The 16,487-nt window shown below is 42.5% G+C and overlaps 1 protein-coding gene across 3 annotated transcripts in view; it reads left to right on the top strand.

Annotated features, from left to right (window-relative positions):
* The window catches only part of STX18 (syntaxin 18), a 705,236-nt gene that overhangs the window by 349,625 nt on the left and 339,124 nt on the right, over positions 1–16,487 (top strand). The window lies entirely within an intron of this gene.

Here is a 16,487-nt window from a genome sequence, read left to right as displayed (position 1 = left end):
ATCCATGCTAGAAAAGGGAGCCATAGAGCCAGTCCCTTTTCAACACCAAGGGACAGGAGTATACTCCCTATACTTCCTTATTTCCAAAAAGGACGGGTCCCTCAGACCAATATTGGACCTCAGACCTCTGAACCGATACATACTCTCCGAGCATTTCCATATGATCACTCTTCAACAAGTACTCCTGTTACTCCAACAAGGCGACTTCCTTGCTACATTAGACCTCAAGGATGCATACTTTCACATACCTATACATCCAGCGCATAGGAAATACCTCAGGTTCACAATAGAAGGTCAGCACTATCAATTTAAAGTTCTCCCCTTCGGGGTAACTACAGCACCAAGGGTTTTCACAAAATGCCTAGCAGTAGTAGCAGCACACCTAAGAAGGCAACACATCCATGTGTTCCAGTACCTGGACGATTGGCTCATAAAAGCCAACTCATACGCAGTGCGCAAACCACACATCTCAGACAATTCAGCTGCTGCACAGTCTGGGTTTTTCCATAAATTACCCAAAATCACATCTGCAGCCCTCCCACATACAACAATATCTGGGAGCAACAATAGATACCTCAGTAGCAAAAGCATATCCAAATCCATCCAGGATAGCCAATATGCAGTCTCTAATTCAAATATTTCACCCACAACACTCCTTGCCAGCTCGAGTGTTCATGCAGCTTATAGGCATGATGGCCTCCTGCATATTCATTGTCCCTCATACCCGACTTCAAATGCGTCCATTGCAAGAATGCCTAGCACGACAGTGGAACCAAGCTCAAGGACAACTAAAAGACCTAGTGTTGGTAGACAGTTGCACTTACAACTCTCTGCAGTGGTGGAACTCACAAAACCTTTCCAAGGGGCCACCTTTCCAAGAGCCGGTTCCACAGGTAGTGCTAACAGCGGACGCATCACTGACAGGTTGAGGAGCCCACCTACTTCAATACACAGTCCAAGGGCTCTGGACAGTCAAGCAGAAGACACTGCATATAAACCACTTAGAGTTGCTAGCAGTATTTCTAGCAATGAAAGCCTTCTAGAAATACTTGTACAACAAGGCTGTATTAATCCGGACGGACAACATGACGGCCATGTACTACATACAGTAACAGGGAGGGACACACACTTCGCAGCTGTCTCACCTAGCACAGAGCATATGGAGGTGGGCAATTCCAAAAAACATCTTTCTCCTGGCAGAACACCTCCCAGGAATAGACAATCAGATCGCAGATCTACTAAGCAGACACAGCCAACAGATACACAAATGGGAAATTCACCCTCAAGTCCTCCAACAATTCTTCAGAAGGAGGGGACATCCAGAGATAGATCTGTTTGCCACAAGAGAAAACTCAAAATGCCGGTCCTTTGTCGCCAGGTTCCCACACCCGTTGTCACAGGGCAATGCGATATGGATTAACTGGTCAGGCAGATTTGTGTACGCTTTTCCGCCAACCCCACTGATTCCATTAGTGGCACGCAAACTAAAGCAACAGTCCCTCACAATGATCCTGGTTGCTCCCACATGGGCAAGACAGCCATGGTACACAACACTCCTAGAACTCTCAGTAGTCCCACACCAAAGACTGCACCTATTGCCACAGCTGTTAACGCAGAACCGTGGAGAAATCAGGCACCCAGATCCCAATCAGTTGAACCTAGCGATCTGGCTCCTGAAGTCTTAGAGTTCGAATATCTTAACTCTCCTCCAGACTGTATGAGCATTATCAAGGAAGCAAGACGCCCAACTACTAGAGCATGCTACGCAGCTAAATGGAAAATATTTGTAATTTACTGTAATAATAAACAAATCAATCCATTAGATGCCTCCATCCAAAACATAATATGTTACTTGTTACATCTGCAAAGAAGCAATCTAGCATACTCTTCCATAAGGATACACCTTGCTGCTATAGCAGCATATCTCCAAAAGAGACAACACCTGTCCCTGTTCAGAATACCACCTATCAAAGCTTTTATGGAGGGTCTTAAAAGAATTATCCCTCCAAGACATCCACCTTCGCCAGTCTGGAACTTAAACGTAGTACTTACCAGACTTATGGGGCAACCCTTCCGAACCACTCCATTTGTGCGAATTACAATTCCTAACATGGAAAGTGGCATTTTTAGTTGCCATTACCTCCCTCAGGCGAGTGAGCGTGCTACAAGCACAAACAATTTAAGAACCTTTCATGCAAATACATCATAATAAGGTAGTGCTCCGTACTAACCCTAAGTTCATGGCAAAAGTTATATCAACGTTCCATCTCAGTCAGTCAATAGATTTGCCCGTTTTCTTCCAAAATCTGCAGTCAGTGGCTGAAAGAGCCCTACACACACTAGATGTAAAAAGAGCTCTATTATATTACGTTGACAGAACTAAAGCTTTCAGAAAGACAAAACAACTATTTGTTGCTTTTGCTCCACAACATAAGGGTAACCCTATTTCAAAAACAGGAATAGCCAGATGGATAGTTAAGTGCATTCAAATATGCTATCAAAAGGCCAAGCGCACTCTAACAGTTCCCCCAAAAGCCCACTCAACGCGCAAACATCCATGGCTTTTCTAGGAAATATTCCACTAGAAGACATATGTAGAGCAGCTACATGGTCTACCATACACACTTTCACTAAACACTACTGTGTAAAAGTGCAAGCAAAGCAGCAAGCTGCTGTAGGCCAGGCTGTCCTCAAAACTCTCTTTCAAACTGCTGCAGCTGGTACAGGGGACCACCGCTAGAGGAGAAACTGCTACACAGTCTATGCTAAGATATGAATTCAGCAGCCCACATGCCTCGAACAGAAAATGCTACTTACCAGTATGCATCTGTTCTTGGCATGTAGGGCTGCTGACATTCATATCGTCCACCCTCCTCCCCGGTGCCTGTCACAGCTGCAGTAATTCTTTCTACATACATTTACATGGTCATCTCTTACTTTTCTATACTCCATCTTTGCCACAATGGCGAAAAACAATCTGAAGATGGAGTCGATGCCCATGCGCACTGTAGTCCAGGGGAGGAGCCACCTATCTCGTGATACTTCGAAGACTCTTCCAGGACAACAAAGTGCAAATATCCGGACCCAACACTAGGCGGCGATCTATGCTAAGATATGAATGTCAGCAGCCCTACATGCCAAGAACAGATGCATACTGGTAAGTAGCATTTTCCTTTCACTAGGTGCCTGTGCATTAGAACCCCAAGGCTGTGCCAGTGAATGCATGCGTTCATATTCAAAAGGATGTGACCTGACCGTGCCCTCTGCCACAACAGAAACTGTCAGTTACCTAGGTTTCCCCATGCCACACAAGCTGGTACAACATGGTTACAGGAGTTGCAGTGCATTCTTAGTCAGCCTCTCTTGCTTAGATGTTTCTACTCTTGGCCAGGTACCTCGAGGTAGGCCATGTTCCCACAGAGACCTCCGATAGCTGAGCGTTAGCGCGTTGTGCCTGCTTTTAGTTCACCCCAGCTCCAAGTAGGCAACTTGGTCTCACTTTAATTGCCCACTTGGTTTTGTTCAGTCCTTCATGCAGAGTTCCCTCTCTTCTTCGGGAAGCTAGGCTGTGAGTTGCTTTTCTGGGCAACTCCCTACTGAAGGGATAACTCCAAGGATCACTATCCTCAGTAATGCCTCCTTCCCTCAGTCTCCTCATGTGGATTGTCGCAGGACTTTTATGTCTGTTCCTGGCCGGGTAAGGATGTTAGTTGCCAAAGATACCAGCCCTGGTACTCAATAATCTTCCCTAGCCCAATGCTCTGCACAGCCTCACACCAGTCTGTGAGAAATCTCTGAAATGGTGATTTGCGGATGGCATCCTATAATTATAGTTTGCTAGCATGCACAAATGTGAATCTCGGGTCCCCTCTCTGTTGGGATTCCTTTGGTTTCAGGGGAGTGGGTTTTACCTCACACTAGGTACCTAGTCGCTAGAATTTGTTCTGCTGATTCAGCAGGCCAGAGAGTAGATCCGGGTGTTCACTGAACAATTGGAATCCTTATCTTCAGCTGAAATCAGAAGGTTGTCTTTCCTAGATTAACATGACTTGCTACTCACAGTAGTCTGGTTTTGGTTGAATTTAGTCCCAGAAATTATCCTGGGAAAGGTGGATTTCCTCAAAAAGAATGGATCTGATATATCACGAAGGGAGGCTTCGTCTGAAGGCACTGTGCTGAAATATGAGACCTTTTCTCCACTGGGACCGGTTACCTTTGACCTGGAATCTAACAACTCACACGAACGACCACTTACCCTACAAAACTTGTGAGGCTCATTAATTGTGGAAGTGAATACAGCAGGTAGATCTATAACCGCTCACAATCCTATAACAGTCTACCAGCAGACAAATATAGATTTATCGTGGTCTTGGTTATCAGGAGCATGAAGTAGAAATAAATATCAAAATCTGACATAGAAATCTGTTTAGCAATAAAACCTATGTGCTTTCTTGGAACTTGGCGGAGGTTAAATGGGGAAAAATAAACAGTTTGAAGTCTCAAGAAATGCATATCATGTGTCTTAAAAAAAAGTGGTCAGTTGCTGATTTTCTAGTGGACACATAACTGTGTGTTTCATAACCCAACCTGCAACTCCACCTGTAAGCAAGCAAAAGGAGGCGCTGCTTACTTTAAACTGTCTACACCTGAAACATCAGTATATTTCTCCCCTGGTTACAATAAATTTCAGTGCCTAAGGATTGGCTTATGAACTAGTAGTGAAGATTAGGATTATTCTCTTCTGCTATTTAATGTTTATATTCCCCAGGACGACAAAATAATACTATTGTTGCCTATAGAAGCCTGATATCGGATGGATGGAAGGCTATTTGGCTAATTATTGCTGGAGATCTCCATACCAAAGTATGCAATATGTCTTTACAAGATTTAAGGAATAAGGACCTTGAGGAGAGCTTATAAATGCCGGAGTCTAATTTCCCAAGAGCGCGTGGAAGAGATGGGCAGAGTACTGCACTGCTAAATGAATTGCAATCTTCAGAAACAATAATAGTAAATGGCAGAATCGACCCCCGTAATTCCAGCCAAGATGACCAGACAAGGCCTTTATGGTGCCTCAATTATCGATTATATGAATGTATCATGTGTGGTATTTGATGTGGTCCAATATAGGAGTGTTAGAAGTGCGAATCACTGCGACCATGCTTATCTTCGATCAGTTTTGGAAATTCCACTTAAAAGAACTTTTGCTTGGTGGCTCGAAACTGGTTCTGGTTTTATTGAAATCGTCACAATATATAATTATTTTTATTACTGGGTTACATAATTTCATATGACTTTGTATGTAGTTTCTACTGGTGATCCTGTTCATATCTGTGAGCTATTTTTGAAAGATTTTAGTTGAACTTATAAAAGACAAGAGTAATTGTAACGTCCGCCTTTAAAAACTAGAAAGGGATGATGTGGAGTTTCAATTATCTGTTGTACTTAATAATTTAATTCAAAAACCGTTTCTTTCATTTTCTTCAGTTCATATGAAATTAATTAATTTGTTCACAAATAAACAGAATAAATATCAGCGGCTCATAAGAAAAGACAATGTGATTTGAATTAGTAGTTCTATCGAGCTGCACAAAATAAAAATTCAAGGTCTGTCGTATTTATAGCTTTCAACTGTGAATCTAAAGAGAAAACGTCTGCAAATATGATATCTGTTCGAATCTGGGTCGATTATATTTCCAACCTGTACAAAAGGGTTATTGAGGTTTTGGATTCCCAGCCTAGTAGTCAGATGAATGATGATTTTATTTTTCTTCTCTCCTGTGACCAAATATATGGCTACATTAACAGAGCAGGAGTTTCAGCTGTGATGAGGCCTGATGAAATTCCGATTATAGTGCTCAAAAGGAAAGCTGGTGTATGGGCAAAATCTTTGAGGTCTTCCTTTGTACGCTGTTTTGAGGCTGCCTCTGGAATCACGGAAAGGGAGTGGAAGTAAAAAATCCCCTGAACGTATCTGCAAATGGCCTTTCTTGATGCAATTTGAAAGATTTTTGCTAGAAGTATCTTGAAACATTTGGAATCTTGGGCCTTTGAGATGAATATTATACCTGTGGAGTAGTCAGGCTTCAGACCCAATTGTTCAGTTATGGACAAAAAAAAGCAGTATTTCAGACTATTTAGATAAATATGTTGAAAAAAAGAAACAAATTGTATATACTGCTTTTCATGATTATTTTTTCTTCAACCGCTTTGGATAGGATCAGCAGGCCTAACGGTAGCATACATTTGTGTCCCTTGGTATTTCAATAAATTTATTATATTTCATTATTTCTCTTTATTCATCAGCATTGTATACAATTCTGCTGGGGGCAGGTAACAAAGTTCATTCACTACGTATTGACACTCATAAAAACTTAAACCCAGGATGGTTGTTAGCATCACTTTTATTTTCCCTCTATGCATGCAATTTTCCACAACAGTTCTCGCATGTCAATAACTTTACACCAAAATTGGAATCCAATTTTTTTCATATTTAATATTTGCTGACAATGCTATTTTATTTGATATTACTCCTCTAGGTCTACAAACAAAGTTGAGGGAATTGGACAATTCCGTCAAAAAAGCTTTTTTTAAAGATAAATATCTCAAAAGTGAAGGTTTTACCCTTTTGTGGAATGGATACTTTTTAATTGGTGCCTGGGTCATGAAAAATTTTAGATGGTGAAAAACCTCGTTTATCTAGGTAAAGTATTTTTCAGTAACTTGGGCAATAGGTTGCATTTCTCTAATTTGATGAACAAAGTAGTTGCTCTGCAACACTTTTTAATATCCATGGGGAGAGGGCACTTTTGTAATTTACTACAAGTTTATAAAATTAAAATGTTGCCCATTCTAGGTTATGCCCTAGAATATACACCCATGCGTAGTTGGTCTTTTTTAGACTTAGATTATGGGAATACTTTGTGAAAAATGTATAGCCTGAGCTTGGTCATCCCCATATAAATGATCAGATTGGAGCCTAGTCTCACCAGCAATTATGCTCAAGCTTTGGTCTACATAATCTATTGGGGATATGAGGTACTCCATATATAGGTGACCTATTTAAGAACCCTCCTTAGTGGGACTTTGGCTAAAGCATCAGTTTATCAAATGGCCTTTTTTTAGTAATTTAAAATTTGCACTTGTAAGTTTTTGCTGTAACATGGAGTTTCTTAGGGCATGGTCCCGTGGGCATTTGCAATTATTTTTAAAAACTCAAAGTAGCGTGTAAGTTGCCCTTAAAAGTGTATAAAAAATGTGCCTTTCACATCTTGTTTTGTCAGGTTCAATTGTATCGATTGTTTTAGAATTACTTAGTATAAGGTGCATGATAATGATGATCTAGGTGTGTATTCTGTCCCTCAGGACGTGGTCTGGGAGATGGAAAAGTCATTCTCTGGAATCCTTTACCTGATATCTTTGTCAGGCAGGTCCTCAAAATTTGTTTCATGTGCTGTCTTTGCCCACTCTTAAGGGACTTCCAAATTCACTCTCTTATTCCATTAATTTCTCAGTTTAATATTAAAATGTACTCATCAATTGTGCATTCCATGAATGAAAAGGTTTCTTTTATGGGGTTTCTAAATTTTTAGATTTTGTCAGATTATTTCGAATATGTTTTTTTAAGTTGATTTCTGTAGCTAGTGTTTTCTTGTGTATATATATATATATATATATCAAGAAGTTTTAAAATAATGTTTTTATTGAGTAAAAATATATATTAATTTATAGTATATTGTCGACATCTGGTGAAATCAGTATACATTTTAAGTAAAACTTGAAGTAAGCTTAATCGGCAGTTGAGATTTTCATACTGAACAAGAATTTAAGTTAGAAACACCATTAGTTGTCTTAATAGTTACAGTCCAGAGCTGCTGTAAAATCTCAGACAACAATTCTGTGGAATCCATCTTTAAGGTGACTTGTTAGTTACGTCTATCCAACCTCACCTACCTCTGAGGAAAGCCAGTCTTATTCCAAGCTGTCACAAGAGGCATTTTAGGGAAGACCAGGTTAAGAATCGAGAAAAACGTCACAACTTAGTACATCAGCCCTGGAATGAGTGAAATGTTAAGACTGTACTAAATCTGGACCAGATTTGATATATGCACATTCTTAGAGCCACCGTATCTACCTGCAGGACCAGCAGCAGCAATTGATCTTCAGAACACAGCAAAACCTTCCTTTTTGCCTGGCCAAACATTCCTTTTAGAATTAGGCCCTAAACAGCCAATAAGGCAGGATGTAGTGTATTTAAAAAATGGGACATGTGCTTTTCACTTATACATTTCCTGATTTTGAAAAACTCTTAGGTTTGTTTTTCACTGCCTCAGGGCCTACCTCTTGTGAGAAGTTGGCCTGGCATATGCTGTCCACTATTCTAGTGGGCACCTTGCACCAGTCCAAAAGACCCTTATTGATGGTAGGTTTAAGAAAACCTTTATAGAAAGCTGTCATGGTGGTAGCTGTGGAGAGCAGCCTTCAGGCTAAGCCTTGAAGGAATGTAAAACAGCTTGTTTTACCAGTCTATAATCTTGTGAATGACCAAATGAAAAGAGAACCACACCAGTTATATATATAAAATATATGTATGTATTCTAAACACATCCCTCTAGTTTCTTTGAGGCTAGAGGCAAAAGTACTTAGAGAAAACTGAAGTAGCACACAGTAAATTAGCAGAGTACACGTTTTGCCCAAGGGGCCTCACAAACCATATACTAAGAAACTGGTATAAGTACCGCTGTGAACATAGAGACAAGGCCTAGGGCCTGTAAAACTGCTGGAGCAACCAGGAACCACCCAAGGTAGGGTCGCAGGAGACCCACGGGGACGTGTGCAGTGTCTAAACACAGCAGCGAATCACCATTGACTTCTATGGAGAAAGTTAAGGTTCAATTTTTAACCTCTTCGCTGCTAGGCCTTTTTCCCTCCTGTGCTAAGCCTTTTTTTGACGATTTGGGGTAGTGCGCTCTTACGCCCCTGTAACTTTTTGACCGCATAAGGTATCCACACCAAATTTGCGTCCTTTTCTTCCACATCATGTGGATTCTAAAGGTGCCCAGGGTTTGTGGATTCCCTTGGAGGGGTCCCAGAAATTAAGCAAAATACAGTGAAATTTTAGTTTTTTTTTCTTCAGAAAAATTGGAAAAACGGGCTGCAAATGAAAGCCTCTGGGTTTTTCCCTGCAAATGTTATCAAAAAAGGGTTTGTGGGTCTGAAATCTCCATTTTCTCAGCTTTTAGGGAATGAGTCTTTTGTCAGAGAACTAACATGTTTCACACAGTTTTGGCATTTTTCTGGGACATAGCCTTTTTTTGCTATTTTTAGAGCTTTCAAGCTCCTTCCAGGTAATGGTAGAAATGTGTTTGAAAGCAATCCTGGAAAGCTATACATTTTTGAAAAGTAGACAAAATTCTGAATTCAGAAAGGGGTCATTTGTCTAAATCCATGAAGGTTTCTTTACAGAAACTAACAGTTAAATATTTGAATAATTGAAAATTAGTTGAAAAAAACTGCCTTTTGTCTCAACGTTTTCACCTGTAACTTCTTGTAATTTTGACAGCTCTTTGAAAGCAATATACTGTTACATCCGTTTGATCTTCCTGGTTGTGGGGATATATAGGACTTGTAGTTTCACCAAGAACCCGACGAACCCAGAGCCAAAAACTGAGCAGCAACTTGCAATAGTATTTTATTATTTACCGGGTATAGAGCACTTATTCTTGGAAAATGTATACGTGGAAAAATCGGTACGAAAGACACCTATGGTATTTCTGAATTGGGTATAAATTATAGAGTTTCGAAACAGTATATATTTGCACATTTTCAAAATTGGGAATACTCATACTAGCATGAGAATTATTGGTCAATTTTCAAAAAGATTTTTTTTTTACACAATGTCGTTCATTGGGAAGGGAGAAATGCATGAAAACTCAATAGGTAATAACAATTGATTTACAAATCTGAATTACCCTAAGTCTCCCTATAAAAACGGTACCTCACTTGTGTGGGTCGGCCTTGTGCCTGCGACAGGAAACTGCAAAATGCAACGTGGTCACACCTCAAGTTTGCAGTTAAAAATTGACCCTTTTATGGCAAAGTGCCTAGCTGTAGTTTTTGCACCCTAGCTCTGCTGGCACCTAGGGAAACGTAGCAAACCTATACATTTTTGAAACTGAGACACCCAGGGGAATCCAGGATGGGGTGACTCGACTGCCTCCCACCAGGTTCTGTTACCCAGAATCCCTTGCCAAGCCAATAAATTGACAAAAAAAAGCATTTTCCTCACATTTCTGTGGTGCAAAGTTCTGGAATCTGTGTGGATCAACAAATTTCTACCCACCCAGCGTTCCCCCATGTCTCCTGAAAAAAATGGTACCTCACTTGCCTGGGTTTGCCTAGTGCCTGCGACAGGAAACACCGCAAAAGCAACTTGGTCGCACCTCAGTTTCGTAGTGAAAACGGGCCCTTTTTTGGCAAAGAGCCTACCTTTCGTTTTTGAACCCTAGCTCTGCCGGCACCTAGGGAAACCTAGCAAACCTATACATTTTTTAAAACTAGACACCCAGGGGAATTCAGGATGGGGGGACTCCACTGGCTCCCACCAGGTTCTGTTACCCAGAATCCCTTGCAAAGCTAAAACATTGACCAAAAAAACGCATTTTCCTCCCATTTCTGTGGTGGAAAGTTCTGGAATCTGAGTGGAGGAACAAATTTCCACCCACCCAGCGTTTCCCTAGGTCTCCCGAAAAAAAAATGGTACCTCACTTGCGTGGGTAGGTATAGGTGCTGCAACAGGAAAAGGCCCAAATCGTGAGGAGACTTAAAAATAACCTATAGCAAAAGTACCTTATTTTTTTGGGGGGGGCACCGAGTTTTTGGCCCAGGGCTCGGCGGCAAACTTTGGAAACTACAAAACCCAAACAGTTCTGAAAACTAGACACCCGGGGGAGTCCAGGGAGGTATGGCATGCGTGGGTCCCCCATCGTATTCCTACCCAGAATTCCCTGCAAACCTTAAAATTAGGTTAAAAAAAACACTTTTCCATACATTTATGCGTGGGTTCTCCGTGCCGGCAAAAATCTCCTACCACCCAGCGTTCCCCTTGTTCTCCCGAGTAAAATGATACCTCACTTGTGTGGGTGGGCCAAAGCAGAACTGGCTAAAAATGCATTTTTAAGAAATTGGAGCGTTCGGGATTGACAAATTAAGCACAGAGAATTCTACAGTTTTGGGGTCATCTTAGTCACAGGCTTTTGGCCCACTCACACAAGTGAGGTATCATTTTACTCGGGAGAACAAGGGGAACGCTGGGTGGTAGGACATTTGTGCCGGGACGGAGATCCCACACAAAAATGTATGGAAAACTGTTTTTTTTACCTAATTTTAATGTTTGCAGGGAATTCTGGGTAGGAAAACGTTGGGGGACCCACGCATGCCATACCTCCCTCGACTCCCCTGGGTGTCTACTTTTCAGAACTGTTTGGGTTTGGTAGTTTCCAAAGATGGCCGGCGAGCCCCGGTCCAAAAACTCGTGGGAACCCCCTTGCAAAACCAAATTGTTTTGACTGAATTAAGTTTTCAATTTGAGAGCGTGAGATTCTTGGGACAATATTGCATGGAAATTGTGACAGACATTTTCAAGTTTGCAGGACATTGTGGATAAAAAAAACCCAATAGTATTCACAAGAAAGACATGACCATATACACCCATGGTTTAACAATAATATCTACATTTAGTAAGTTATTTATAGCTGTAATGTACACCTTAACAGAGTTACTCAAAAGTCAAACATTCCAGCACGGCTATCTATTCCTCAAAGACACACACATACAGGTTGGATTTGGCACAAGGGCGAGTGATGGTTCAGTACTTAAAATTTTATTAACAAGATATTTCAACGAAATGAAATGCTCTGTCAATAAATAAATGCATAAAAACCGAACCAGTGACTCGTAACTCGTGAGCTGTAAAGCCATGACAAGGCACCAACCGTTTTACAGGCCATTCACGCACCTTTCATACCTGATGCACAACTGACCATTGACACTATCCGGAAGGAAAAGCAACACATTACAACATTCACAAAAATGGACAAGGTACACCCTACTTCAGAAAGAGAAAAAAGATAAACATTACTGCACAGCCATCTAATCCGCAAGCACACACACATACTGGTTGGATTTGGCACGAGGGTGAGTGATGATTTAGTACATACAATTGTATTCGCAAGTAATTTCACAAAAATGAAATGCACTGCGAAAAATTGAAAGTATGAGAAACTGAACCACTGACTCACAGCTCGTGAGCTGTAAAGCCACGTCAAGGCACCAACCTCTTTACAGGCCATGCATACACCTTTCATACGTGTGACACATACAAAACATTCACACCGCCAGCCGAGGACCCATCACATTACAACACTCATACCAGCAGAAAGCGCCATTCAAGGGCCCATCACTTTCACACGCCCACATTCCTGACACTGCAACTACACAAAATGATGGACTGCGTGGAGTGTCACTCAACTAGCAGTGTGTGTAGTGACCAACAGAAAGTAACTACTCGCACACCGCCAGCCGCGCGCCAGTCCATCCACACCACCATCCAAGCATCAGACCATGCACACCGCCAGCCAAGTACCACTCCGCGCACACCGACAGCCAAGTACCACTCCATGCACACCACCAGCCAAGCGCCACTCCACGCACACCACCAGCCAAGCACCACTCCACGCACACCGCCAGCCAAGCGCCACTCCACACACACACCGCCAGCCAAGCGCCACTCCACGCACACCACCAGCCAAGCACCACTCCACGCACACCGCCAGCCAAGCGCCACTCCACACACACCGACAGCCAAATACCACTCCACGCACACCTCCAGCCAAACACCACTCCACGCACACTGTCAGCAAAGCGTCACTCCTCGCACACAGTCAGCAAAGCGTCACTCCACGCACACCGCCAGCCAAGCACCACTCCACGCACACCGACAGCCAAGCACCACTCCACGCACACCTCCAGCCAAAAGCCACTTCACGCACAACAGCCAAGCACCACGCCACGCACACCGCCAGCCAAGCACCACTCCGCCCACACCGCCAGCCTACGCACACCGCCATCACTTTTTGAATTTTTTTAACAAAACAAACAAAATAATTGCAAATAGATAAAAATCTAGTAACACAAAATCTGTAACTAAAAACATTGCACAAATGCCAACCTTAAAAAAGAATACAAATTATTTAAAAAACACAGACCAGGCAGAACATTTTACCACTCGTGGATACTCCTAAAAATTATTTTGTGTGGTAAGCTCTATAACAAGCAGGCACACACAGCCCAGGGTTAGAAGGACACCCAGGGCAGTAAAGACGAGTCTCCTTCCGCAAACCTTTTTGCCAACAGACTCTACATCTCCTAGTGGGAAAGTCTTTTGTAGATGTGGGAGGAATGTAATCAGGAAAGTGGCGATCTTTCAATCTAGCCACATCCTCCACCACTCCAAATCTAGGAACACTTGCTTGCTCCACAACAACAAGGCTAGATATCACAGAGTGCTGAAACTGAAGAAAGGTCAACTTTGACCCAGGAGAACACGCCTTGAACACAATAAAATTGCAAAAAACACAGTTGATGGACAGAATGTAGAACAATGTCATACATTCACCCCAGTACAAGGATCTGGGCCTAAAGCCATAGTTTTTTTGCACTCCACACCACCCTGGGTTAGACACTGGCTATATGCAAATCAGCTCTGACCCTGTGCCTCATGGGAACAGTCCAGTCTGAACTACCAAGCCATGTCTTTCCCAGACCGGAATCAAGCATCCAAGGACCGGTTTCTGTCTATCAGCCTTCATCGAACAAAGAAGGGGGTTCCCCGTGGGTATCTTAATGATGAAGGCAGGAAACCAGGGGGGAGGAAACCAATTATAGAAAAGGAGAAGACCCTGCCTCAGGATAAATAGGCCCTAGCTATGGGGTCCACACTGATATATATGGAGGGGTGATTAACCAAGGGGTTGATGGCACATAGCAGAATCACATGGTCGAATCAAGGGGACTGAACAACTTCATTATATGAAAATATATTTTTTATTTTTATTATTTTTTTGTTTATGGTACAAAAATTACTCTTATAGTGGGGCAAAATAGAAGTTGATTATGATATATCACAAGTGCATATAAAAACAGATAGATTCGAAGGCAAAACTTTCACAACAGTTCATCCTACCCAGTAACAGCCTCAATTCACACGCACATACTCATTCATTTCAACCCTAATTACACTCTCTCTCTTAGTTGCATACATCAATCACTCTCTCATTCATTCTACTTTCCCTTGCATTTATAACACATAGATGATCATGTCGGGATGTTCATCCGGGTAGTTGGTTTTTAGCTACGGGTCCTGGTGTTATGCGGGCAATAGCTGTTTTCCAGGGGACATACGCCGACGCGCGTTTCGGTGACCGGCCAGTGAGGCCGCACCTTCGTCAGGGCAAGGGGCAGTATACTGGGGCGGGCACAGGGGTATAAAACTCTGGTTCTTTATTCAATTCTGCTGTTTAGGAGAGGCAAGCTTCAGAGGACCCCGTCAGGTAGATCGGCGTCCGCGCTGTATCAATTTCGTGGAACCGAATGTTTACTGGACATTTGTCATTAGGTTCCTATTCATATATCGGGGTGTTCAGCATGGGAGCTAGGAGGCAGTCCACGACAGCTGTTTGATCAAAAAGAGCCTTTCAGACTTCTTGGTAGAGTTAAAACTCTTAAATATCACAGATATTCAGGTATGGGTAATTCATCTTTCAGTAGATTCCAGCGTAGGGCGTAGGGATCCACGAATCCAGTAGGTGCCTATATGTCTCTATATCGGCGAGAGGGCCTCTTGATACCGGTCTCGTTTTCGTTAAATATCCCTGCTGATTACACGGCCGTTCTCAACAAGCGCCGACTGCTAACATATCTCGTTTCCGGACATCTGTCTCCTCTAGGAGGGGTTCCGCCGACTTAGTTCGTCGACCAATTTGAATGAAGCCGGCTTCATTCAAATTGGTCGACGAACTAAGTCGGCGGAACCCCTCCTAGAGGAGACAGATGTCCGGAAACGAGATATGTTAGCAGTCGGCGCTTGTTGAGAACGGCCGTGTAATCAGCAGGGATATTTAACGAAAACGAGACCGGTATCAAGAGGCCCTCTCGCCGATATAGAGACATATAGGCACCTACTGGATTCGTGGATCCCTACGCCCTACGCTGGAATCTACTGAAAGATGAATTACCCATACCTGAATATCTGTGATATTTAAGAGTTTTAACTCTACCAAGAAGTCTGAAAGGCTCTTTTTGATCAAACAGCTGTCGTGGACTGCCTCCTAGCTCCCATGCTGAACACCCCGATATATGAATAGGAACCTAATGACAAATGTCCAGTAAACATTCGGTTCCACGAAATTGATACAGCGCGGACGCCGATCTACCTGACGGGGTCCTCTGAAGCTTGCCTCTCCTAAACAGCAGAATTGAATAAAGAACCAGAGTTTTATACCCCTGTGCCCGCCCCAGTATACTGCCCCTTGCCCTGACGAAGGTGCGGCCTCACTGGCCGGTCACCGAAACGCGCGTCGGCGTATGTCCCCTGGAAAACAGCTATTGCCCGCATAACACCAGGACCCGTAGCTAAAAACCAACTACCCGGATGAACATCCCGACATGATCATCTATGTGTTATAAATGCAAGGGAAAGTAGAATGAATGAGAGAGTGATTGATGTATGCAACTAAGAGAGAGAGTGTAATTAGGGTTGAAATGAATGAGTATGTGCGTGTGAATTGAGGCTGTTACTGGGTAGGATGAACTGTTGTGAAAGTTTTGCCTTCGAATCTATCTGTTTTTATATGCACTTGTGATATATCATAATCAACTTCTATTTTGCCCCACTATAAGAGTAATTTTTGTACCATAAACAAAAAAATAATAAAAATAAAAAATATATTTTCATATAATGAAGTTGTTCAGTCCCCTTGATTCGACCATGTGATTCTGCTATGTGCCGTCAACCCCTTGGTTAATCACCCCTCCATATATATCAGTGTGGACCCCATAGCTAGGGCCTATTTATCCTGAGGCAGGGTCTTCTCCTTTTCTATAATTATCAGCCTTCATCGGCCTGGATAGCTTGACTCCAGTGGTGTGGAGAGCCTGGGACTCACGTCTGAGTATACCCAGCACACTCGGGGTGAAAATTGCAAAAAACACAGTTGATGGACAGAATGTAGAACAATGTGTTTTTTGCAATTGAACACAATAAAAGCATTGAAAGTTGCTAAGTTGAAAAAATGGATGATCAACTTCTTATACCAAACATAAGCCTTCCGAATAGCAGTGTAAGGTTCCAACCTCTGATCTGATCTGTCAACACCACCCATGTGCTTATTGTAGTCCAGAATGCACACAGGTTTGTGCACTTCAGCAAC

Source organism: Lissotriton vulgaris, chromosome 1_1, assembly GCF_964263255.1.
Source record: "Lissotriton vulgaris chromosome 1_1, aLisVul1.2, whole genome shotgun sequence".
In the NCBI taxonomy this organism is placed as follows: Eukaryota; Metazoa; Chordata; class Amphibia; order Caudata; family Salamandridae; genus Lissotriton; species Lissotriton vulgaris.
The sequence above is the reverse complement of the archived record's forward strand: the minus strand, read 5'-3'. Positions and strand labels throughout refer to the sequence as shown.